Source organism: Molothrus aeneus, chromosome 1 (assembly GCF_037042795.1).
Source record: "Molothrus aeneus isolate 106 chromosome 1, BPBGC_Maene_1.0, whole genome shotgun sequence".
Classification (NCBI taxonomy): Eukaryota; Metazoa; Chordata; class Aves; order Passeriformes; family Icteridae; genus Molothrus; species Molothrus aeneus.
Window position 1 is genome coordinate 15103604 of NC_089646.1, and position 24183 is coordinate 15127786.

Here is a 24183-nt window from a genome sequence, read left to right on the forward strand (position 1 = left end):
GACAGTGCTCCTTCCCATTTGTAAGGATCCTGGCCCAGGCCCTGTAGGAACTTTGTAACAGGGCCATGGAGAACAGAGAGGGAGTTTTCACAGGAGCTCCTGTATTTGGTGCCTATGCTGAGCAGTTACTGATGTCTTAGAAATAAAATTCCTGTTGTATCAAAAGAGATGTGAAAATATTTTTTTTTTCTCAAATAGACACTGCTGCTCAAAAGTGCTCCCCAAAAATTGTCAGTAGGGAAACATCAAAGCTGGGGTATCACTCCTTCACCGTCTCAAGTCAGCTGCAAGGAGATAACTGGTATTGAAAATATTGGATGCAAAATAGGTATCTGATAATTGGATCCATCTCTGTCCATGGTCTGCCAGGATCCTTCAAGTACTGATCAGTATTTCCCATCTCCCACCCCATGTCACCAACTTTCCCATCATGTAAAAAAGTTTAACTTCCAGGAGAATAGAAGTGCCCCGGCATTCAGACCTGGCTGCCTGAATTGAATTCAGATTATTTCATCAAGGTAATAACAAGATCTGGGATCAAAATCTGCTGGAATAATTTAGAAAGCCATGTGAGGTCACTGTTGCTTCTTACAAATAGAGCTTAGACATAATTTACCTGGCAGTAACTTGACCTGGAAGAGAGAGGTTTATCTTCTTGGCATGCTGAGTCTGAGTAGCTCGACAATCTCTACATAAATTTGAGATCTTTCATTCTCCAGCTGGTTGTTATTACTTATAATCTCTTAATGCAAAAAGTATTCCTTCCAGGGGCCCCTTTCCTTGCCTTTCTTACCTTTGCTTTTTTTAAGAAAAAGATATATTGCATGTTGGTTTGCCTTAGGATCTCAGGCCCATGTCCTTGCAATCATAATTTGGTCACAACACCTAAAACCTTTGTTATGTTTTAGGTGCCTCTTCACCTCTAAATGTTTCACTGTATTATAACATACAATTTTCAGGAAAGATTGAGACCTATATTGAAAATTTTGCGTTGTGGACACACCCCAAAGCTTTGCTTAGAATCCCTTTTGTGAGGAGATTACAAACAGAACAGCAGAATTACAGGATTACAGTAGAAATGGGGGAAAATTGTTGCAGAGATTCCTGAGAGAAGCCTGGTCCTGACCTGTCTTAGGGTAGTTATGATGCAGTTCTTACACATCACACTCCACTCCTCTTTGGGTGTTTGAGACTGGCAGTGGGTTGCTGTCTCCCCTCACTAGGCCCTTCTCCATGTCTTGGGAAACACTCCCTGTCTTTTGTCCCTTCCTTGGTGGCAGCAGGACCAGGCAGCTCCTCCTCACTGCCTCAGCTGCCTGTCTGATGGCTGCAGTGCTGCCCCTTCTCCCTCACCTACTGCTGACACATCGGGGGATTTCTGCTGCCCTTCAAACTTCTCTGGCTGCTGGAGCATGAAGCACCTCCTCAGCATTTCCATGTTCTAAGAAAGGGTGGTTTCACTTCCTTTTGGGGTTTTTGACTTTTCTTAACTCCAGGAGGGCAGCCCACTGTGGGTTCTGCTTGCTGCTCCCTTAACCAGAAAGACCCAGTGCGAAAGAGCTGCCTCTTCCTCATGACCAAACACCATGGGGAGCTCTGTGGCAGCTCCACCATTGTGCAGGGAAGGGGAGAGGGACAAGATCAGCTGGAAGTGAGCTGTGCCTCAGGTGTGTGCCCAGGGCTGGCAAGACTCACTGTGAACTGGCTTCTGTGTCCCATCCTGGTCACCAGTGGTCCTACAAGCGTGAGATGGCTGTCCTGGCTGTGCACCAGAGCTTCCCTCTGGGAATCCTGGAGGCATGGCCCATGGCCAGGCCACGTGCAGGGTGAGTCCCAAAGGACTGGGATGCTGGGAAGCCTGGTGGGGTCAGCCTGCCATGGTGCTGTGTAAGACCCAGCCTGAGACTGGAAGGCAGCAGATCCCTGGTGCCTGGCCTCAGCTTCACTGTTGGAATAGAGTCAGTGCCCTGAGGTGTCTGGCACCAGCCCTGGGCTGAAAGCATGCTGACCAAAATGCAGTCACCCTAGAAGGGAAGAAGCAAGAAATGGTGCTGCAGAACATATTTGCATCAATAAAATGTGCTGTAATACAAACATCCAGTTTGATACATTCATTAGAGTTGTTGCCTGTGCCTCTGCTGTTTCTGACAACAATATTTTCTCTTTTCTTCTCTGATTACCTGGACCCCAATCATTACCAGTATGCTTCCCATTATCACTGAGCCTCATTTTAGCAATGTGCAAACAACAGCAGCCTCGGAGATGCCAGTTTTAACATGACTAAACCCTCACCCACACTTTCAAACTGGGACAGCTGAGAAAGAGCTTTTATGTAAGATGATGCAAAGCATTACAGCCATCCCCATCAGGTGTTGGCTTTTTCTTTTTTCTTTTTTCTTCATCTTTGCCTCAAGATGTTGCAGTTTTAGCTTGTATTTGCTTTTTTTCCAGCTCATGACTCCATGTGTGACTGGAAGGCAGAGCTGGAGCAGGCTGTGCTGATGTGTGTAACATTAGTGCGGGGCTGTCAGGGAGCAGACGGCATGTGACCAGGACAGGCTAAACTGGGACATGGCACTCACATACCGCCTTCCCTATTTCTGGCTCTGCCTCCAGGCCCAGGTTCTGCCACTCCCTCTCTTGCAGGGCCAGCACAGCAGCCAGGGCCAGCAGCCAGGGCCCGGGCTGCACAGCAGAGGCAGGTCCGTGAGGAAGAGCATCGGCCATGAAAGGGGAACCAGCAAGGGGACGGGGCTGGAAACACTCCAGGGAACCCAGTCCCACTGCAGAAGCTGAGGCATTTCCTGCTTCTCCAGCAAAAAGAAACGCTCAGCCCTGCATGAGGGAGCTGCTCTGTCCCCTCTGGCTCCTCTGCCATTGTTTTTGGTTTTGCTGTGAGTTTCTCAGCAGCTCTCCCCACAGCCTGTCAGCCCCAGCTCTTCCTCCCACCGCTCATCAAGTGACTGTGATGGACGGAAGGTGGAGGGACACTCCTGGGGAATTTATCCAGCCACCTTCGAACTGTGCAAAGTGTACAACTTCAGCAAAGTTTTAATCTGCCCCTGAAAGTTGCAGGTTCTTTTTTATTGGAAAAGAGATTTAACTGAAAATCCAGGACTATGATCCTGTTGGGTTTTTACCTATGATGAGTTAAAACATGCTACATGGAATTTTACTTTATTTATGGGGCAGTGGTCACACCAAAGGGGCACAATTTCATTCTCCTAAGAGCTGCCTACAGACATCTGAGAGCAGTGCTCTTCCTACACAGCCTGCCAGAGGCCTGAGTCTAAAATGCATACATTTACAAGAGGTAGAAAGCAGAAATGAAACTTGCTCACCAATCCCCACTGCACAAACTGCTAAAAAAAAAAAGGTTGTTCTATACAAAACACCTATTTAGGTGTCATCTGGCATTTCAAATATTACCAAAACACCTATTTGAGGCTGTTCTGATATTGCAGGTATTATGGCTGATGACAAAAAAGAGTGGAATAAAAGCTCCTCTCCTTTGGTGTTCACTAAGTGGCTCCAATAGAAGCAGGTACTGCTCCCTGCCTACAGGTAACTTGTAAAAGCTTTAACAATAGGAGAACAAAGAGTGAGAGCCTGTGGCACAATGCTGGCTGCAGGCAGCCTTTTCCTGCCCAGTCAGTGAACCCATTAGAACAGGCAGAACATCAGGGCACAACATCTGATGGATTTCACAGCTCCTTCAGCCCAAACTTTCAGCCTAAAGTTCTTGATCAAAGGCTTCCCCAGCCCTGTCCCTCTTCCCAGTCCCTCTCCCTGCTAGCCTCAGTCTGCTCCTGGCACCAGCCTGGTTCCCTTTTTTCCCAGTTTTCTTCACAGTCTGTATATTCTTTTCTATCCCATATAAATCTCTCTTGCTGTCTGTGGCCTACCACAGAGAAAGAGGTGTCTCTCCCACAGTCCCTCCCCTTTTCCTCATCTCCTACCCAAATTTTTGTGGCCCCAGGAAAATGGCACTTTCTGCATCTGAGCTGCTTTCCCTCTGCCCATTAACTCTGCCCAGCTTCTGCTGGGTCTTCCCTCTTGTGTCTCCTGATGACCTCCCACAACTGAGTCCAGTTCCACCACAGCCTCCCTGTATTTTGCATCTGCTTCAGAGAAACCTCCTGCTGCCTGGAAGCAGCATTAGACTCAAGAGGACCCAAAGCAAAGTGGAGATTTGGATATTCCTCCTCTATGAGCAGATGGAAAGAAGCTGCTTAGCCTGACCTGTGAAGAACCCCTCCATTGCCCTCCCCATGGACAATTGGCCTAGCAGAAAAGGCTTTCCCTCCTGAGAGCCTCTCTCCCCCTCTCCCCAGTTGTGCTCTTTGCCTCTGGCTTCTCATATTTCTCACCAGCCACCAACCATCCCTTCCCCTCTGACATCCTCCATGGGCTGTGTGTGGTTTGGCAGTGGCAGCGTCACCTGCACTGTCCCCTCTTGGTGATGCTGTGCTCTGGCTGCCCTCTGCACCTGCCCAGCATCACCCCATACCTGACACACACACTTTGAATCCTGCTGTTGCTCTTTGACTCAGACCAGACACCCACCAGGGTGGCAGGATACTGCCAAGAAACAAGGGAAAGGAGCTTATCCTCAATCCCCCTCTGTTCTTCCTCGTGCCAGGTTTTCTTTTCCTTCCCCCACACTGTCCTTCACTCCATCACAGATTTTGTATGTTAACATGCCCTGATTTGATTTTTCAATTCACTCTGAGAGGCAGTAGCTCATCTCTCTTCTTGGTCCTAACTGATTATATTATCTCAGGAATTTTTGTCACCTTTTTAGAAACCTTTCCTGCTCCTCCAGCTCAGGTTTTTCTGTCTCCCTGTGCACCTGCCACTCAAAGGACTCCTCCCATTTTCCCCCTCCCTCTTGCATCTTATGCTTAAAGGCATATTAGATTAGAAGAATTTGAGAAGCTTGTGACTTTTAAGTTCCAACAATGCTCTGGTCTTGGCAGATTCCAGTGATGTTGTCACAGATGAATCTATTGCCTGGGAAACTGGAGCACCCCACCTGCGTCCTGCCCTGCCCTGCCCTCAGCAGTGACACACACTTGGACTCGGCTGCCTTTGATGTAATCATTCCTCCAATATGTCTCTCTGGGCTTATTATTTATCCTATGCAGCATTCCCTCTTACCTTTTTATTTCTGACACTGGCCACATCTCTCCTGTCATGCTATCTCCCTTACCCCCACATTAGCAGATCATTTCAGTTCATTTCTCAGCAAAAATTATGTGTCTTCATAAGTTTCTATTATAGTGCTTCTCTCTCCAGTCAAAAAAACAGAAGTGACATGAAATTGAATGACTTTTTATGTTTTCCTCTGCATATTTGTAATCTCATCTGGAAGAGCACTTAAAAATGTTGCAGAGGATCTTGTTATGACTAATACAATTCTGTCATGCAATTAGCACTAGACTTATTTAATAATCTAGTCTTCAGAGAAAAATTCCCATATCAATAACATTTATCAAGCATAAACATAACACAAACCACCAAGGTATCAATCCATCTTTTCCCTTCAGTCACTTGATACTATATAACCTCTGTTAAATGCAGCACACCTGCTTACGTGAGCCCTTTTCTTCTTCAGAAATAATGGTTTGCCACACCATTCAAGAAAAACAACCCAGCCCAGGGGCTCTTCCCTAGCAACATTTGGTGTTCAACGTTTCAGAGGAATGTCTAAGCTTCACTTTCATGAAATAAGGTATTTTTTTTTTCCTGCCTCTACCCAGCAATGAGGTTATGTACTTAGGGAGAAAGCCTGCCTCTCGTGTAGTGTTACAGTCCCTGGCATAAATACAGGTACAAATCTTACCGTTACCAGTACAAGGACTTAATGTTTCTGGTTTGACTGCTGCAAAAAGCCACCAAAGCCTAATCTGAGTGGAAAGCTTTCCCTTGCCCCTGCAGTTTCTGGTGCTGTCTGTGTTCCATCTCCCTCCTTTTGCCTGCCCAGAATGGGCTGGGGGTGAGCTGGGTGTGCTCAGCCTTGCCTGCAGCATGGAGAAACCATTTCTAATTCATCTTTAGCAGTATGGTGTGAGCAGCCAGCTGAACTTGTATCAGGAATCAAAGCAGTTCTGTGTGCCATGACTCTGGAGGAGAAACACATGCTGCAGCAAGTACAGGGTCTAAAATAATAGACACTGGGGGGAAATAAAAAGCATGTCAGAGGGTGGATTGTTAAGCCCTCACAGTCAAATCCTGAGAGGTATTTAGCCCTCCTAAAGCAACTCCTGTTGGCTTCAAGAGGCCTCCAGGTGCTCATCTCCCTTCAGAATCTGTACACAGGGCTTTTACTTAATGAAAAGATCTTCACTGACTGGTAGGAGAGTGAAAGGGTTTTGAGCACAATAAAACATTTTCCCTGGATTTGTTGAGCAGGCAGCACGGACTGGGGTTGTAACAGCAGTCCCTGTTCCCCTGGAAGTGGGGGACACAATTCCTGCTTCTGGGAATGTGGTGCTGCCTCTCAACTTGCTGCAGTGAAACAGCGTGTAAAATGGGGAACAAAAAGAGCTGCTGTCAGAAGGGCTGGTAGGTAGCAGATGCCTGTGTGGCTCTCTGGAGAGAGGAAAATCTCTTAATTCTGATGGCTTTGAGCTCCTGACTCTTCAACAGATTGCATATTGTAAACCCCAAAACTTACATTGAAACAAGAGGCACTTCCTTGTTTCCATGTGGAGTGGAGGGGGTCCCATGACTCTTCCCAGGGAGGCAAAGTGATTGCTAATAAAACAGTATTTCAGTGCTCATGCATCCCACAAAGAGAAAGTAGTTTTATTATTATCATTATCATTACTGTTATTATTATTAGACATTGAACAGAAGTGCTGTAACTCAGAGTATTATTTTCAGTAGTTCCAGCACTGTCTGCAGGACACCTGCTCTCCACGGTCATTTCAAGACAGCTCCTGCTCTGTTGTTATTGGCTCCATACCAAGAGCCAGCAAAGCAAAAAATTTTTCACTTAAGACCAAACTTACTGTTCTCCTGTCAGCTTCCCCATAATGTATTACTTCACCATGTCCTTTGACCTACTGCATTTCTTTATAGAGAAATATAATTAATTTTGAGACACAGCTTAGCTCTGGGGTTCAAAACAGTTTCACGTGTTTACGCAAAACATTAATTTTTTCCTTCTTTTTTAATTTTCAGGCAGAAAAGGTTATGAGAGTTAAACAAAGCACTGATCCTTCCAAGAGCTCCAAATGCCAGCATGGCTGGAGGAAGCTGATGGAGGGGGGAGGATGGAAGGGATAGAGATGGGGCTTTCTCAGCCAGAACCCAGGAGCCAGAGCTGTTCCTGGGAGCTCAGGTACAGGAAGGAATGAGAGAAACCTTTGCTGCACAAATAACCAGTGGTGTATGTGAGGGTGGATCTCTGCAGATCACTCTGATCTCTGAGGGAAGATTTGTTGAAGCTGCTGCTGCCCACAGCTACATCATCACCTGCTTCTCCCGGGCAGGCTCCCCCCTGGGGACAGCTCAGCCTATCCAGCAGCATGTGCCAGGGATCCAGGCAAAGAGCAGCACCTTTTTCTCACAGAAACCGGGACACAGATGGGCTGTTTAAGTGACCTGCCATCCTCCTTATTCATACATGCATTCATGAGGATTTGTCATATGAATGATGACAAATCTTGTCACTGATGGAAGGTCTTACTTGTCACACCAATAGCACTTTCTTCATTTGTGGATTATTGTCCCAAGACAGAGGTGTTTCTAGAAGCCATGAAGGACCCAGTTAAGCCCCTTTTCTCATATTTTCTTTCTGTAGCAGAATTGCTTACCTTGTGGAACACACTCACAGTCCATCTGAGAGCAGGTGCTGCAAATCCAACACGTGGGTGCTGTTAATCCCACAGGAATTATTTTAGGGAATGGAGGGGGAAGGAAAGTTGCATATAGGTATAGCAATTAACAAAAAATCCTCATAAAAATTTAGCACATTTCTGAGGCATCCAGAGCCACCCAGCACCATAAGGAACCAGTAACTGGAAAGAGATCTATTTAGTAATAATGAGAGATGCACTTGGCATCTTATGTTCAAAGGCATGTGAGGTTTTTAGTCCTTACAATTTCAACAGTAGTCCCATATCTGATGCTCCACAGAGAGCCTTGATAACCCTTTGCAAGCCCAGTCAGCACCTTTGAAGTCAATGTTGCCACAGTAATAGCTCTGAAATCTGTGCTGGCTCTAACCTCACTGAAGGAGTGTTACCATCTATTTTGTAACACTCAGGTTCTTTGAACTAACAGCACTCCCTGGGTTTACAGCACCTGACATGTCTGCTGCCAAGCTTCTTTGCTTCTTTCTTACTGCTTTTCCAAAGCAAAGTCTCCTATAACTTCATTTCTTATTGTTTTCAGTAGAAAAGAAAACCAAAAACCCTGGTTCCATAATAAACTCCATGTCTAACTTTGCAGGAATGTTACACAAGTAGACCTGCTGGGACTGAAGCAGTAACCTTTTGCTGGATACTTGTGTTTGTACATCCTCTTGGTTTCATTCATTTTCCTCAATGAGAATGAAAACACACTTCCTGAAAACATACTTGCATGAAAACTAGTGGAAAAAAGTCTAGTTTAATATCAAGAAAGATGTAAAACTAGTTAGAAAATGGACTGTGGGCTGTTTTATTTTTTTTAAGTCAATATTTCATTGTCATATTTTGAGGATTAAATAATGTTCAGGTTAAGTTTTGTCACAAAGCTGGCACAGACTAGGCAAAGGCAGTGCTCCAAAGCTATTATGAAAGCCATAGCTGGCATTTAACATCATGCATCTCCTATGAAAACAAGAAACCTCACAGCACACTCTGATCTAATCATGATACATTTGACAGCTGAATGCCAGAAAGTTCTCTGCTGTTGCTTAATGCACTATGGAATATCCAAATGGTAGAGTGACCCCTGCCCAGGCCTGACCTGGGGGCTCAGCCTTGAGGCTGTGGGCTGAACCAGGCTGTGCTCACCTGGCTGTGTAGGATCTGCTAAGCTGTGTGAGATTGCACACCAGGCCAAACTTACCCTTTGTTGTTTCGAGCATTTTGGGCACAATGAGAAGTGAACTGCTCAGTGCTGGGTGCTCCTACAGATCCCACTGTGCCTTGGCAGTGCTCACCCCTCCCATACTGCCCCAGAATGGAGAACCTAGCACAGAAATGAGCTGCCAGGCCACATCACAGGCAGTCCTTAGCAGGGGCAGAATAAAAGCAGTTCTAGAGTAACTGGTTGTAGCCAGGGACACAGAAGCAGCTCACAATGCAGTGAACAATCTCTAGATTTTTTAATCTAAATATCCATATCATTATGATATCTAATAAAGAAGGGAAACCAATAGTAATTTATCTGAAGTGTAAAAGCCTTTTGAGTAACTAATTCTCCAGCCTGTCAAGCATAAGTCCATGTAGCCAAGATTCACTACTCTTTTGGTACCCAAACTAAGATAAATGATCATCTTGTCCGCAAGTCATCTTATACCATTTCCCACAGGAAGACAAGGTTTGAATCCAAATTGATTCTGAAAACCCCTGAGGTATGGTCAGAAATCAAATGGATGTCAGTAAAAAACACTAAAGAGGGAAATGTCAAATGCAAAAGCTACCAACAAACAATCCGAGCCTGTGGCCCTCATGAAGAGTGACCTGCCAGGCAGTGCAGACTGCAGAAAGGGACACACAGAGATCCAGCAGCTGTTTGAATGTTTGGTGTTGTCTGCCCACAACAAAAGAGAAGGCAAATGCCATCCTGGGACACACAGACCTGTGAGTTGTTTCATGTAAAACATGGAAGAGATTATTGTGCTCTAATTGGCACCGGTGCATTCTCTGTGTAGTTTGGTGTCCAGTTCACACCATCATGTGTTAAGGAAAAGGGAGGGTCAAGGCCCAAATGTTCTCATATGAAAGCCCAAAAGTTTAGAAGATGTAATCCAAGACAAAAGGCTGATGAACTGGGCATTTTCTGTGTGGAAATGGGAAAATGAGGAAAACTTAAAACTTAGCTGTCTAGCAGAAACCTGACCTCTTTCTACCCATTATAAACCGGTGATGTGAAATGTGATGTCTTCCACTCTCTGCTTTTGTTTGGTAGGGTTTGGTACAGCAGGATTGTGCAAATTTAGACCACCTGTTAAAGCATTTTCAGACCTTTTATCTGTCTGAGCCAGAGGTTCCTCAGGTCAAAGTCGTGCAAGACTCCCCTCAGGATCCAGTTGTTTGGCCAACATTCATCACAACCAACTCCTTTTGAACATACCCAGTTGTCTGGGATATGGCATGGCTTAGCCCTAGGTGCTGCAATGAAGCTGAGATGAGCTCTGGGACACGATGGTTCTTGGTGACAGCACCAGTGTGAGGAGTGACTGCTGGCCCTTGGAGGCACAGACTGGACATACAGTGTTGGAGGCATTTCCAACATGGGCATGCTCAGTGTGCACCTGCCAGGGCTGCCAGGTGTGACACAGGACCTACAGAAAACCTGCACCTTCCTGGACCAGCAGCTGGACTCAGGTGGCACTTCCTAGGGGAAAATGGCCAAAAGTCTGAGGCCAGGCACCTGAGCTGTGTGTGCTGTGAAGCAGAGGAGGAAGAATTGGAGCAGTGGAGTGTTTATTAAAGCACATATAACAGGGGCACCCAGTGCATGGTTAAAGAATGACATCATGCTGCAGTGACAGTGCTGGGCAGGGTCTGGGGTTTCTGTCTGTCCTACAACAGAGACTTACAGACTGAAGCCTGGGGCATCCACAAGCCCACCTTGTTGATGGACCAAGAGCAAGGTAGTGCCCAGCAGGGCTGGCAGCAGGGTGCACAAAAGAAAGCCAAGGAAGGCAGCAGAACAAGGGGAATGGCTGGGATAGGGGCTATTTCCCTGCATGTTACTGCAGCCACTTGTCCCTGCAGGCACTGCCCCCCATCCCCTGCTGGAGCTGTCATCACCAAACCCACAGCTCACCCAGGGTGTGGAGCTGGCACAGACCCCATCGACCCCAGATCCTGTTTCTGGGCTGCACTGACCAAGAGGGCAATCATGCACACTTCCTTCCACATTTATGCAAAAAGCATCCACCCCACACGTATTTCCACTGTATTTGAGGCCTTGTGAAATCTTGGCAGAAGTGGATGGATTTTGCCCAGAATACACAATTTAGTGCTAATTATCTCTTCCTGCTGGGCTTTAGAGCACAGAGCTTTCAGTTCAAGAACAACAGCTACAAGAGCTAATGGATTGCTCTGTTACCAGGAAGCAAACCCTTTGCAGAGCGTGGAGGATCCTGCCCGGCTGCAGGTCCCGGGGAAACTCTGCAACAATAGGAGGATGGAATTCATTAACTCTTCAGGGAAGGAGAGCACAGCACCAGCATGGTAATTGCCTTCCGCCGGTGCTGCTGGGGAGAACATCCCAACACAAAAGAGCATCTCACCCCTCCCAAGGCACAGCAAATTATGTTGTAAATATAGAAAAAGAAAATTCCCCTTGTTGGGTCCATGAGAAGCTGCAGAAGAGAAAAGGATGAACTGTGGTTGTGATTCATTCCCTTCCATGTCACATACAGTAAAGTCCATATTTTCTGGGAGTGAGTGTACAGGATATGGATTAAATTGTTGCTTTCCAAACCCCCCTTCCCACGTGCACTTATCTCACATCTAGAAAGGCCTATGGGCCTCTCTGACTGGGCTCCACTGACAAACACTCCCTGAGACAAGGAAGAGACTTGTTCCACTCTGCTGGCAATTAAGCTGCAGGTAATGAATTAACAGCATATAGGAGTCACACCGGGAGCCAATAATAATTTAATTCTCCTGCATTGGCAGTTAACCACCCAGCAGTAACCATCCCAGAGCTGCTCTCCACACAGCTGATTTTGGAGCTTTACAGACCTACCTGTGGTGATCATTTTGGTGATTCCAATGCTGACATGTAGCCTGAAGGAGAGTCCAAAGTACCTCCTAGCACAGCGAGCATTTTGGCTGGTGGTGACCACGTCTTAGTTTTTCTTTCAAATGCAGTCTTTTGGTGTGGCTACTCACCTTCTCAAATATCCTTACAAGTGTAAGAAAAAAAATACCAAAATATAGAGCAGATGCTTCAGGACCTTGGACTAGACCCATTATTGACACAGGACCAACATTACACCCTTCTCAAAGACACTTTCTCACTTGCTCATATGGTGCACAGATGTAGGCTGCTGGCAATGATCCCTAAAGCAATGTGGGCAACTTCCAGATTTTCAGGTACCCTTTGTCTCCATTTCTTGTGCAAGATTCTGGCCAGTTTATTCTCATTTGGGTCTTTGTAGTTATAAGGCTAAAATATCCTTCTTGTTGCTGCATTTTTGCTTCCTCTTGGAAACAGAGTGGGGGAAACACTGCTTTAATGAATGGAACAACACCCAGCACTGAAGGTGAGGAGTGGTGGCATTGCCACAGGTCACCAAGATAATCCTGTGACCTGCCTGCCCAACAGACAGAGGTTTTACTGGCAGCTCTTCCAGAGAGCATGCTACTACCAATGGGAAGGTTTTCACAGCTTGGAATCATGATTACCACCACCAAAAAGTAAAAGGCTCTGAGACTAAAAGGAGTGAGAATAATTCTTTCTGAGCTGAGGAAACAGCTGTACCAAGCCTGACAGCCTTTTGCTGGGACAGTTGTAAGCATCCTCCATCGTGTCCAGACAGAGTTCCCTGTCTCAAGAACAAGTTGTCCAGCACTAGTTCACTGGGAAACACCAAAAAAAAAAAAAGGAAACACCAAATTGATTCCAAGGAAGATTTTCTTCCTTGAAATGAAGATAAAGAATTCTACTGCTTTATGACTGGTGGTTTTACTGTGAGGTATTGCACAACAGGATTAAATAATGTTCAAGTATGACTGCACCCACTTCTCTCTGGCTGTAATGTTTTCCTTAGCTCATTGTGTCTCAGACAAGGTTGGTTATGAAGAACAAAAGCCTTTTAGGTCTGCAGATTACATGCACATGAACCCTTCTCACCTGAATGTGGTAACAAGCATGTGGAATACATATTGAACTCATTCTTCATAGTGTTTTGTCTCATAACATTTGGAATTCAAGTAAGCTTTGTACCTTAATAAATAAATATTTAGCTAATTGCATTAATAAACACAAAGCAAAAGGCAGAAAATACCCTTCCTATCCTGCATGTGGACAGCCTCAGTTTCCAGCATGAGCAGGAGGATGACTATGGGCAGGGACCACGGGGTTAATCAGAGCAGCTGGACACCCTGTCCACCAGGCCCCAGGAGCCCCAGCCTGGGCTGCAGAGGGCCCTGTCTCCCATCTCTCTGCCTGGTTGGCCTGCCCCTTCTTCCACGTCTTTAGCAGGGTTTGCCATGCTCCTTTTCTGTCCAGGTGGTCTCTGCCTTGGTACCATCCCAAGAGACAGGAGAGACTTGACCTCCACAAACCTGCTGCCTGACTGATCCAGTGGAAAAAAGAACCATGTGAACCCCACCTTTGAAAGAAAAGCATTATTTGCCTCTTCTCACACAATACACATAATGAGAGTGCTCCACCAACACTTTCATCACCCATCTTCTCACAGGACAAGATGCTTATCCTCTCTCCCATACTTTTTTCCTTTAAAAACCAAACAAATAAAAAACAGTTGCCAAACTGTTGACAAACAGTTAACAAATCTGAGATGCAAATCTCCACACGAGAAATAGAACTTTTGCAAAAAATGATAAGCAGCTTGAAGTAGACCTTACTAGGGCAGACATCAAGCAGGCCCAGGGATGTCCTTCTGCCTTTTGTGCAGTGCCTCCAAGCCAAATGCCCTGGGAGGGGCTACAGTCATGGGAGAGCCACATCACACAGGCAGGATTCAATGTGTTGCAGCAAATGTGTAGGAAAGCCATGGTCTGTCTTCCCTTCAGGCAAGGTTTGGGATCTGAGCAGTAAGTCCAGGACAGTCCCCATTGCATGGGGCATCTGGATCTGAGCACCAGGCAACCTCCATTTCATGGAAAACATTCCAGCCCCATTCACAGGGCAGCAGCTTTGCTCTCCTAAAGCCCCCACGCTGCACCAGCTAAGCATTACTGAAATTGGATCCCCCAGCATGCCTGTGGATAATGACTTAGGCCTACCTTTCCTCTAAAGATAGGGAAACTGGACCAAAAACAAAGTTTTTTTTCCTGCTGTAGAAATGGTTCAATTGTTTCCATCCTGAATGTGATGTTTGTGATCCAGGACTTTTGCCTTCCACCTCATGTGCTCCAGGAAAAAGCAGCACCTGGCTGTTTCTCCTGGCAGCACTGCCTGTTGGCTTTGACAGAAAGGGACCAAGACCCACTCAGATGCCCACAAAAATGGTTGGTTTTTTTCACTAGGGCAGCACACTGTTCACCCAGGGGGAGGGGAAACAAGGTTATTTTTGGAAGCTTTGCTGACCATCTGCTGGATAGCTATAAAAAAGCTTTTGTGGGTCAGGTCTGAAAACACTGCAGAGCCATACTCTTAGCTGGAAAGATTTCATATGGAGACTGGATGAAAACCAGCAAGGCAATGGACATGGATGCATCTCTTTTTTGTTGTCACAGCTGATGGAAACCCCCAGTCCATGCTGGATGTTTGCTGACATGATGCAGACAGCAGAAGCCAGATCTAATGAGATGCCTCAGCCCCTCCAGCAGGCAGCCAGAGGTCCCTGTGCCCAGGTGATTGGGGCCACCTCAGTGCCAGTGGGTCAGCACGTCCTTCCTGCCCAGGTGAAGTACATCTTGTTTTAGAGAGATCCCAAAACCTCCTAAGGAGCCTGATCTGCAGGCCTGAGGTCATCTCAGTGTATTCTTCCAAAGCTTGGGTGGAAGAGGCCCCTCCCCTGTTCCTTGTGCAGCAGCTTGGAGTGAGGGCACTTGGCAAGGATGTGGTGCTGGGCTCAGGCTGGTGCTCTTCATCTCCTACATCACCAAGGTGCCACCATGGACTGGTCCTTGGGACACAGCAACAGCACAGGGGCATCTCCTCTGCCAAGGGACTGCTCTTCCCACAGGATCAGAGACAGTTCCCTCTGGTGCCTATGCTTGCTTTTATCACTCGTGCCCTCTCTCCACCTTCTTTTTCACAGGTCCTGAGATGCTGTCTAAAGAGGAAAACATCCTCAATAAAAGGAAAGGGTGTGCACCAGTGCTGCTCTGAAATACTTTGTGTCTGCTAGGTTATGGTGATCAACTACTGAGGTGACAACTGGGGGATTAAATAGGATGTTGGGTTCCTTCTCCTCACATGAATAATTTAACTTTTTGCGCATGGGCAGGAGAGGGGCTTGAAGGAGTGCAGTGAGCCCTGTCCAGCTGTCCAGCACAGACATCGAAAAACAGATTCCTAGGGAGAAATCCATATTTTGGAGCATGCATGGACAGAAGGACCTGGGTGCATCCCTGAGTCAAGGCAATGCCAGGCAAAGAATTTTCCCTTTGCACTCTGTAGCTTCCCAACAGAGATGCTTGGACTTTATTCCAGGGTCAGGCCCTCAAGTTTTTCTTGTGTCTAGCTCCCAGTCCCAGTGTGATGATGTCCTGCTGCCAGTGCCTCATTTATAAGGAAGGGAAAATCCAACCCATTCAGATTTTGAATCTGCTAAATGACTAATGGAGCTAATTGTGCCCTCTGCTCTTGTAGCAGCTTGAAAGCAAAAAAGAGGGGTTGACACAATAGGGCAAAGGACATTTTCTAGCTCTGACAATAACTCAGCAGCCGACTTTTACATTTGCAGAGACATGCTGCCAGCAGCCCACTCTTACTGGGCTCCTACTCACCTTTGTAATTTACTTCAGTTTTTGGCCTTCAGTCCAGTCTTAAGCAACACTGTTCTTGGCTTCACTCTGGTACCTATCAGAGCATACTGAAACCCTGTGATGAATAAAGCAAACCCAGAAAAGTAGAATACCTGTAATCCAGGGCCCTCTTTGTAGTTTTAGCAAAAGCAGCAGCAGGCAAAGCACAGACATAGCAGTGGGAGAATGGGGAAGAATTATTCTAAGTCAAACAGCACAGGAAGAGGTTCTTAGCTCAAAACAAAAACGATCTACTTGCATCACAAAATAAATCGAGTTTTTAGCAGCAGTTGGAAGTCACACATGCAGGGAACAAAAGAGCTCATTTACACAACACTACTTACATTTCAGAGTAACCAATGTCAGTGCAGGACCAAGAGCAGAGCAAACCCAGTAGTCTGGGTTTAACTATGAGCTGTTACTGCTGCTGACTAAAATGAGAGGACCTTTCCTGAATTGTTTCTCAACATTGATACTGGGATATGTGTCTTGGACTAATAAATTGTACAAGTTGTTTCTTTTTGGGAAACCAGCTTAAAATTAGAACATGTTCAGTGCCTGCAATGTACCAGTCTAAAAGGAGAAAATCCACTCCCCAAAATTCCTTTCTCTTGCTTTGGTGTTACTTGGGGAAATGATTCAGCTGAAAAAATAATCCAGGAAAAATGGCTGGTTACTAGTCAGCTTGTTAAGGATCAGTCCTGATGGGGCTGTACTGGGAAATGGAAGAGGATGAGAGGGTGCTGGATTCTCCCTTCCAGCAGCAGCAGCAACATTTACTAATACTGACTGCAATGGTTGCTGAATTGCAGACTTGAAGTTTGGAGATACAGTTCTTAGGAGGTTTAAACATCTGCTTCTGGCATTCCCAGAAGTGCACCAGCATCAGCATGCTGATTAATCCATTAGAGCCCACAGACCATCTCTTCCTTCACTTGTATTGCTTGGGGAGAATGGCAAGAAAGGCTTAAACCCACCTGAAACATTTGGACTGAACTGCTCACTGGTGTGGGAATAACCAGATAATTCATGATTATGTCCATGTACCAGCACTCATGAAGGACATATGAAACTTGCACTCACTTTTTCCATTGAAACAAGGAGGTTTCAAGGCCGCACACTCCATTCTGGCCCTCCTGGAAGACAAAGACTCCATTGTTGGGTTAGTTCCACTTTGCATGACAGAATCCTGTATTTGTTTGGCTGGAGAATAAGCAAATAAACGTGATTCTTAGCCTGTGATGGAGATGGAGGTATCAATCCTGTTGGCAGTGTCCCACATGGATAATGGCCAGACACTGTAGTTAGCACCATAATTCAAGTTTTCCTGTTCAAAGGCAGTGCAATAGTAAATCACTAATTAGACATTCATACTTGCACTTTTGTGTTTGTTTCTGTTATCTTTAGTCCTTTCAAATAACAGCATAAACAAGAGGGTGGCTGAATTAATGAAACCCCCTCTCAACTTTCCTATCTCTCTTGGCTGGACAAGCAGTGGCACGTGCTGGGTGCAGTTCAGAACTGCACTGTAAGGGATGCAGTAATAGCTGTCTTTCCCTAGCAAGGACTTTTGTTTGGTCCTCTGCCCCAGGAAGCCAAGTTTCAGAGGTCATGCAAAGATTTCATATCTTTGACACATCACCTTCCCTGCCAAAATTGGCCAGGCATAATCATCAGGTCAAAATGTAAGATGAGAGAAGGGGACAAGCAGCACAAGCTCACAAATACCACTGCTTAGGAGATCAAGGCCAAACCAGGGTAGATGGTTACAACATATTTATAGCAATGGAATGGTATTTCACAAGGTTATTTAATTTATTTCTGCCTTTTTTTTTTTTTTTTGGCTGAGAAATATACAATTATCCTAAATTTAGAGCACCTCAGAGATTATACAGCAGCATTCTTCCACTCCTTGTCATGGCTGGTCATTCAGGAGAGCATCTCCATGAGGTGCATGACACTGATAGTAGCATCACCTTTTGGGGGAGCAAAGACTGCTTTCCACAAGGAGAATTGGATATCAACATGCACTCAGAAAACTCCATGTCAGGAAACAATGTGTCTACATACCTAAGCAGAAAGATGGGCAAAATGCATTTCAGAAGCTACAGGAGAGAGCTCAGGTAGTAGATCAGAGGAAAGGCTAATTTGTGAAACACAAGGGTATTAACCATGAGACATCCCAGAGGAATTTGAAATTTGTGCTTAGAGGGAAGTCTATGACTGGATCGTGCTGCAATGGTCTGTTTGAGGCAGATCTCCTGCAACAATGAGGCCAGGCTGCCTCCTGTTCTAGTGTTTCAAATGCTGGCTCTTCCAGCAGCAGAGTCACTGGAACCAGGCCACAGCACGAGAACCTCATTTACCCACAGCAGCAACAAGGGATGCACCAGTGTTTGGGTGGATTTGGTCTGTGGGGAAAAACTGACAGACCTGGGTAGCAGAGGAGCAGAAGATGGACTTGAAGAGCAGCTTTGAAATACAGTTTAAAAACAAGGAACACAAATGGTCTTTGACCCATAGATGGTTCTTGTGACAAAACATGTGCATCATTTTTTACATCAAATTTTCCAGCTATTTTCAATTAGTTTTATATGCAGTGAGCTGAACAGATTCAGATTCCAGTGAATTAAATGTATTTCCACTCTCAGAGAGTAAGCAATGCAGTAATGTAAATGGTGAAGCGAACTAGACTAAATAAGAAGCTACGGTAAAGTAGAAATTAAGTTTCTCCTTAATGTTGAAAAATCAGAACACTTTCATAGCAAGGGTGAAAAAGTAGATCCTACAATGGTTTTACTGACCTAAGTAATCATGAGATGAGCAATTTCTGTAAAGAAAGATGGAACAATTTGTATTTTTAAACATACATGCAATTTGCTGCACTGAGGTGTTTTTTCCTCTCCACTCCTCTCCCCTGAGGATTGCAGGCGGTGCCTCTACTGGGGAGCCAAAACACATGTCCCTAACAGGTGACCTTCACCAAAAACCTACCAGGAACAAGATGATGTATTGGGCCAGCTGGAGCTATAGAGAATCAGCAAAGCTTTTATTCTTTCCCCTCTGTGAGAGCCACTGGCAGAACCGGAGCTCCTTCCAGGCTGACAGATCCTCACACCCCATGTACAGCAGCAATCCCAGCACCAGGGAGCAACAAGGCCCAAACACCTCTGGTTTCTGGGAACAGAATTTCTGGAATTTACTTATTTCTGGAAGTAAACTGCTGGTGGCAACCAAACACCTGGCCAAAAGTCCCACCAGCCCTTTTTTTTTGGCATCTGTTGACTCCACATTTGACACTTTATTTGTGTACAAAGTCTGAGATTTGGTTGGGCTGAAGAATTGGCCTCTGACCACAGAGTAAGAGGATAAGTTTGTCAGGTGGCGTAGCTGCTAATGGCTGAGCTTCCCTGGGCTGCTGAAAATCACAGAAACATTCTATTTGCCACTGTCCTTCAGAACAAACTGCATGCCAAAGTAAGACAGAAGGCTTTCCCATGTTAGAGTCCTCAGTTCTGTTCCCAGCTTTGTCTGAATAACCCTGTTCAAGTTACATTATCATTCATCAATTATTTCATATAATACAGTTTTTATTTCTCCTAAGACAGGAAAACTCACATTATAATCACCGTTGGAAAAGATACAGAAACAGTGATAACACTCATCACAAATGTAAATGGTAGAATTCCTTGTTTCTTGGTTTATAGAGTGCCTCTCCCTAAGCTTCAGGACACAACAGATTGTCTGGGAGACTAGAATGTCAGTAAGAAGACAGATTTAATAGATAAAAGCAGGATTTTAAAGACAATACCATTTTTTGGGGAACACAAGTCACTACTCTCAAGAATTTGTAATTTACAGGCTGAGGGGCAGCTTTTCTCTGGGCTTGAGCAATGTAAGCCAGCAGCTCCTCCAAAGCATGACTGCTGGCTCGTGCCTGAGGCGTTCCTTGGAGCTCTCTAAACTGGGGAAGGAAAGCTGACTTGAGGTCAGCTTAGCCGGCTTGCCTTGATGGAAACCCCTCTTATCTCTGCAACCAGAGCTGAGATCATTTGCCCTGGTCACCCTTTAACTGCAAACACAGTGCTGCTGGCAGGACAACCCTCTCCAACTCCCAGAAGAGTCAAACCTTCCTCCCCCTCACTCCAACAGAGGAGTTGTGCCTTTTCTGATCAAAAGGACTCAGAGTCTGTGCAAGTCTTAGCTCAGCTCCTGGTTTGGAGAGGACCAGTGAGAGCATTATGCTCAGCCAGGGCAAAAGAAGTTGAGAACTACTGCCCACAAAGATGTTGTCCCATTATTGGATTCATTTGGTTTGAGAAGGGAGTAGGATTCCAAGTACCCTTTTTGAGTATAGGAACTCACAAACCTGTTAGGAGCCCTTGTTTTGTTTCAGGATTTCACAGGATTTTCCCATTAACTTATTTCTTGAACAATTTGGTTGAGCAGATTTTATTTTTGCACACTGAAAGAGCAAAATGCTCCCTCTATATCTTTGCCATAGCTTACCTGTCATTAAAAATGTAGAAATTTTCACAGAATTCAAGAGATCTGATGATATCCATGCAGAATTTGGCTAAAGAGGGAGCTGTTAAAGGGCAAGAGATGGGAATAGGACCCAGTCATCTTACGTGCTCTAAGGCTGGTCTTTCTTTGGGCTCAAAGCTACAAGTGAGCAGGATTTCCAGGCAGAAGAACAGAAGCTCAGCAGGAATGACACAAAGTTAGTGTAGGCATGTTTCAGGCTTTTTTTGCATTTAATAATTTATCCCCTTTATTCCTGAATTAACACAGAATGTAAATCTTGTGATCATTACACAAAGCCTAGTTTACACAATGATGAGCAAAACCCAAGGACAGTCCCCAATACAGAAATGTCAAAATCTAAAGGCAGAATCAGAGGACTTGAGGCTCACTAGAAAACCAAAGGAAAGACCAAAATGGCATTCTCAAATATATATTCTAAAGATTACTTGCCACTGTTCTCATAATTTTTAAAGATCCTTTGGGGGATCTGCCAGTGTTGAGGTAAGGCCTTAGAGAACTTTACCTCATTTTAGGTTAATATTACAAGACTTTCATATTTGGCAAGCTACTAGGACAAACTCTGCCAGAAAAGTGCTCCTCTCATCAGCACATTTCATGTTTAGTCCAAACAATCGGTTTATTTTTTAATTAGTTTTTAAACAAGTAGATTACTTTTTGTGAAGCAGTGAATATAAAACAATATATTGTTCCCCCTAGAGACAACATATGTACAATACATATGATAGGCATGATATACACAAATAAGATGACTGTGTGACAGATTAGTAACCAGAGGCCATGAAAGAGCAGAGGGATAAAACAAAAGTAGTAAATGTTTGGTCACTTTTGAGAGTTAATTTGGTCATCACATTCTTTTGTGGGGTTTTTTTTTGGTGATAATCAGATTGTGCAAATATCATTATAACAACTGTTCAAGAAAAATATTAACATTAAATGACAAAGCACAGACTTGAAAGATACTCTAATATTGAATTTCCCAGATGCAATTTAGAGATTATTGTAGCAACAATTAAACAAGCTATTCTGCCAAGGAAAGATTAAAAAAGTACCTTTTAAAGCACCAGACTGTGAGCTGCAAACCACACACCAAAATCTCTATCCAAGCAGAGAATTGTGTGCAGACTCACACTTTGGTAGTAAATAAATTAGAAAGAACCCACTCTGAAGAAGTGCTTAGCACAGTGCAGATTAAGCTCTTTTCTCCCTTCTCCTCCATCACCTATCTTCACTATAGCCTCCAGGACCAAAATGGACTTTTCTCATCCTCACACCATTACCTTTACTTTAAATGGTCTTCTGCACCCTAAGAAGTATTTCCATTTCTCTGTTATAGACTTCTATGTTGGTTTGGAGTGTCATGTTCTGATCTTTCATTGCTTTGATGAAAAAAGCCCCAGCATAGCATTTTGCTGTAGCAAAAACTGAGCTTTTAGTAGTGTCATATTTTCTATCTTGGAAATAGCTTTTCTTTCAAATTGCCATTTAGTCAGGTGGCCACCACCCCATCCCACTTTGCCAGCACAAACATGAGCAAAGTGCTGCTTGTACAGACTTTGGGTGTACCAGAAATAATTGCAGTAGAATAATTTCACTCAAGAGTGTGAGTACAACACTTGTTGGCAGTTGAAGCAATTTTTACTGAGTCTGAACAACACTGCCTTTTAGGGTAAATATGTTATGTCCTGGGTTGATATGCCATAGTGCATTATTCTACTAAAATTTAAGGTATTTACTGAAGCACATTGCAATTCCGAGATTAGCCAAAGTAACAAAACTTTTTAATTTCTTTTTCTAGCATCCATTAATCTATTTGGAATTCAATATAATATGTTAAAAAACCTTTCAAGCTCATCATACAGAATTGCTGAATATTTCTGTGCTACTGATTACACACATGGATAGGCTGCTCCAGAAAAACAGCAACTAGACAGCAATGTGGCTATGGAGAATTTGGGAATGTCACCAAAATCACCACTGGGATGCCATATGAGTATTACTGAAAGAGAAGGAGCAGTTACTCTTTCTCAATGTATGTTCAGTGTATCCTCTGTTTTATCTCCTCAAAGTTTTCTCTGTAGCCCAAAGTCCCTCTTTCTTTTCCTATTAGCTCAGGACCTCCTAAGGGTATTTCCCATCCCAGGGCCAAAACTTAGTATTTACTTCTGCAACAATGTTCCTATAGTTATTCTGTTACATTTTCCTTATTCTCATATTATTTGATAAAAGAGGTCATATAATTGTCACAATTTTGCAACTCCAACTGATTTTGAGGTGGTGGTTCATTATATTTTGGAGACAGGTCAGTAGCAGAAATAAAACCAGTGCCCCAGGCACAGCAGGGCTGTCCCATGCTGAATTCCAAGGACACTTTTCTTTCTGCCAGCCTGCTCCCTGAGGGCTGTGCCAAGATGAGGGATGCATGGTGAGCCTGGGGAAGAAGCAGGCACAGACATCAGCTTGGGCACACAGGGCAGCTGATGGACTTTTCATCTTGTGACTGAAGAACAGGTCATAGCACAGTGGAGTTTCATTAAATCTACACAGCTCATGTTCACTGCTCTTTCCCAACTTTCATTTATCTCTAAAAGACAGAAGCAAAGGCTTTATGATTTTGCTTTCCTTTTTTTTTTTTTTTTTTTTTTTTTTTTTTTTTTTTTTTTTTTGTGGGAAACTTGCTGTCCTTGAAACTGCTTTGTCATTAATTCAGAGAGAGGTCACAAAATCACAAAACCCACATGGCCACAGCTGGGCTGCTGCTGCTCCCCTGGGGCTTGGACTCGGTCACAGCTGCCCAGGCATCCCCACGCACACAGAGCTTCCTCAGTGCTGGGGATGGGAATAGCTTCTGCATCCTCTAAGCACCTCTGGCTTCCACATGAGTTTGCTCAACTAAATGAAGACACACCACAGTTTGTGTTTTTTCAAACAGGTAACAGATGATATTACAAAGTCACAAACACCAAAGACATCACTGAGCTTAACAGATGCAAAACTCAGTGCACCAATCCATTTGGAAGATTAAAATGTTAATAACATAGTGTAAGTAATGAATATAAATTTTCTCCCCCAAAACAATGACATTTCCTGAGTAAAAGTTGCTTGGACTTAACTTACTATCCAAATTACTGGCCTTCTGCATTCAGCTGTCACTTATATGAGAAACCTTAGGTTTACCAAAATTCTCTGTTCTACTAAAGACAATAAAATTTTCCCATTTCACCAAATGTCTCACTGGGTTTATTACCACAGACATCTTGGAATATGAAAAATATGAAAATCTTAAAATAGTTTCAAGAAAGTGTGTTTCATTACCTAAAAGAGAGCAGAGAGCAGTTCTACCTGGGAGAAATTCTGAACCACCTGATTAATTCTGTTATGATAATAATTACAAGACAATATTATTAATGCAACATAAATGTTGTTTTTTTCAAAACAGCTTTCACATATTTAGCTCAATGACACTACGAAGGTAGAATTTTGCTTAAAAGTGCAGTATTCATATACTGTACAGCAAGATGCACAGGAAGTAAAATGATTACTATATGGGAGAAATCCTCTGTATGCATTAATACTGAGATAATAAGATTGAGAAATACCCAAAACTTAGGTATGTGAATATAAAGTAACTTACATGATGTTCATAAACCCCTTGCCCCCCATATTAACAACTGAAATTCCTTTTTAGGGACCATTAAAGAAGAGAACTTTGCTTAAAGAACGGTCTATAAACTTTGCTTGAATGACAAAACATTGTAACCATGCATATATATTAAAATTTTCAAGCCTTTATACTTAT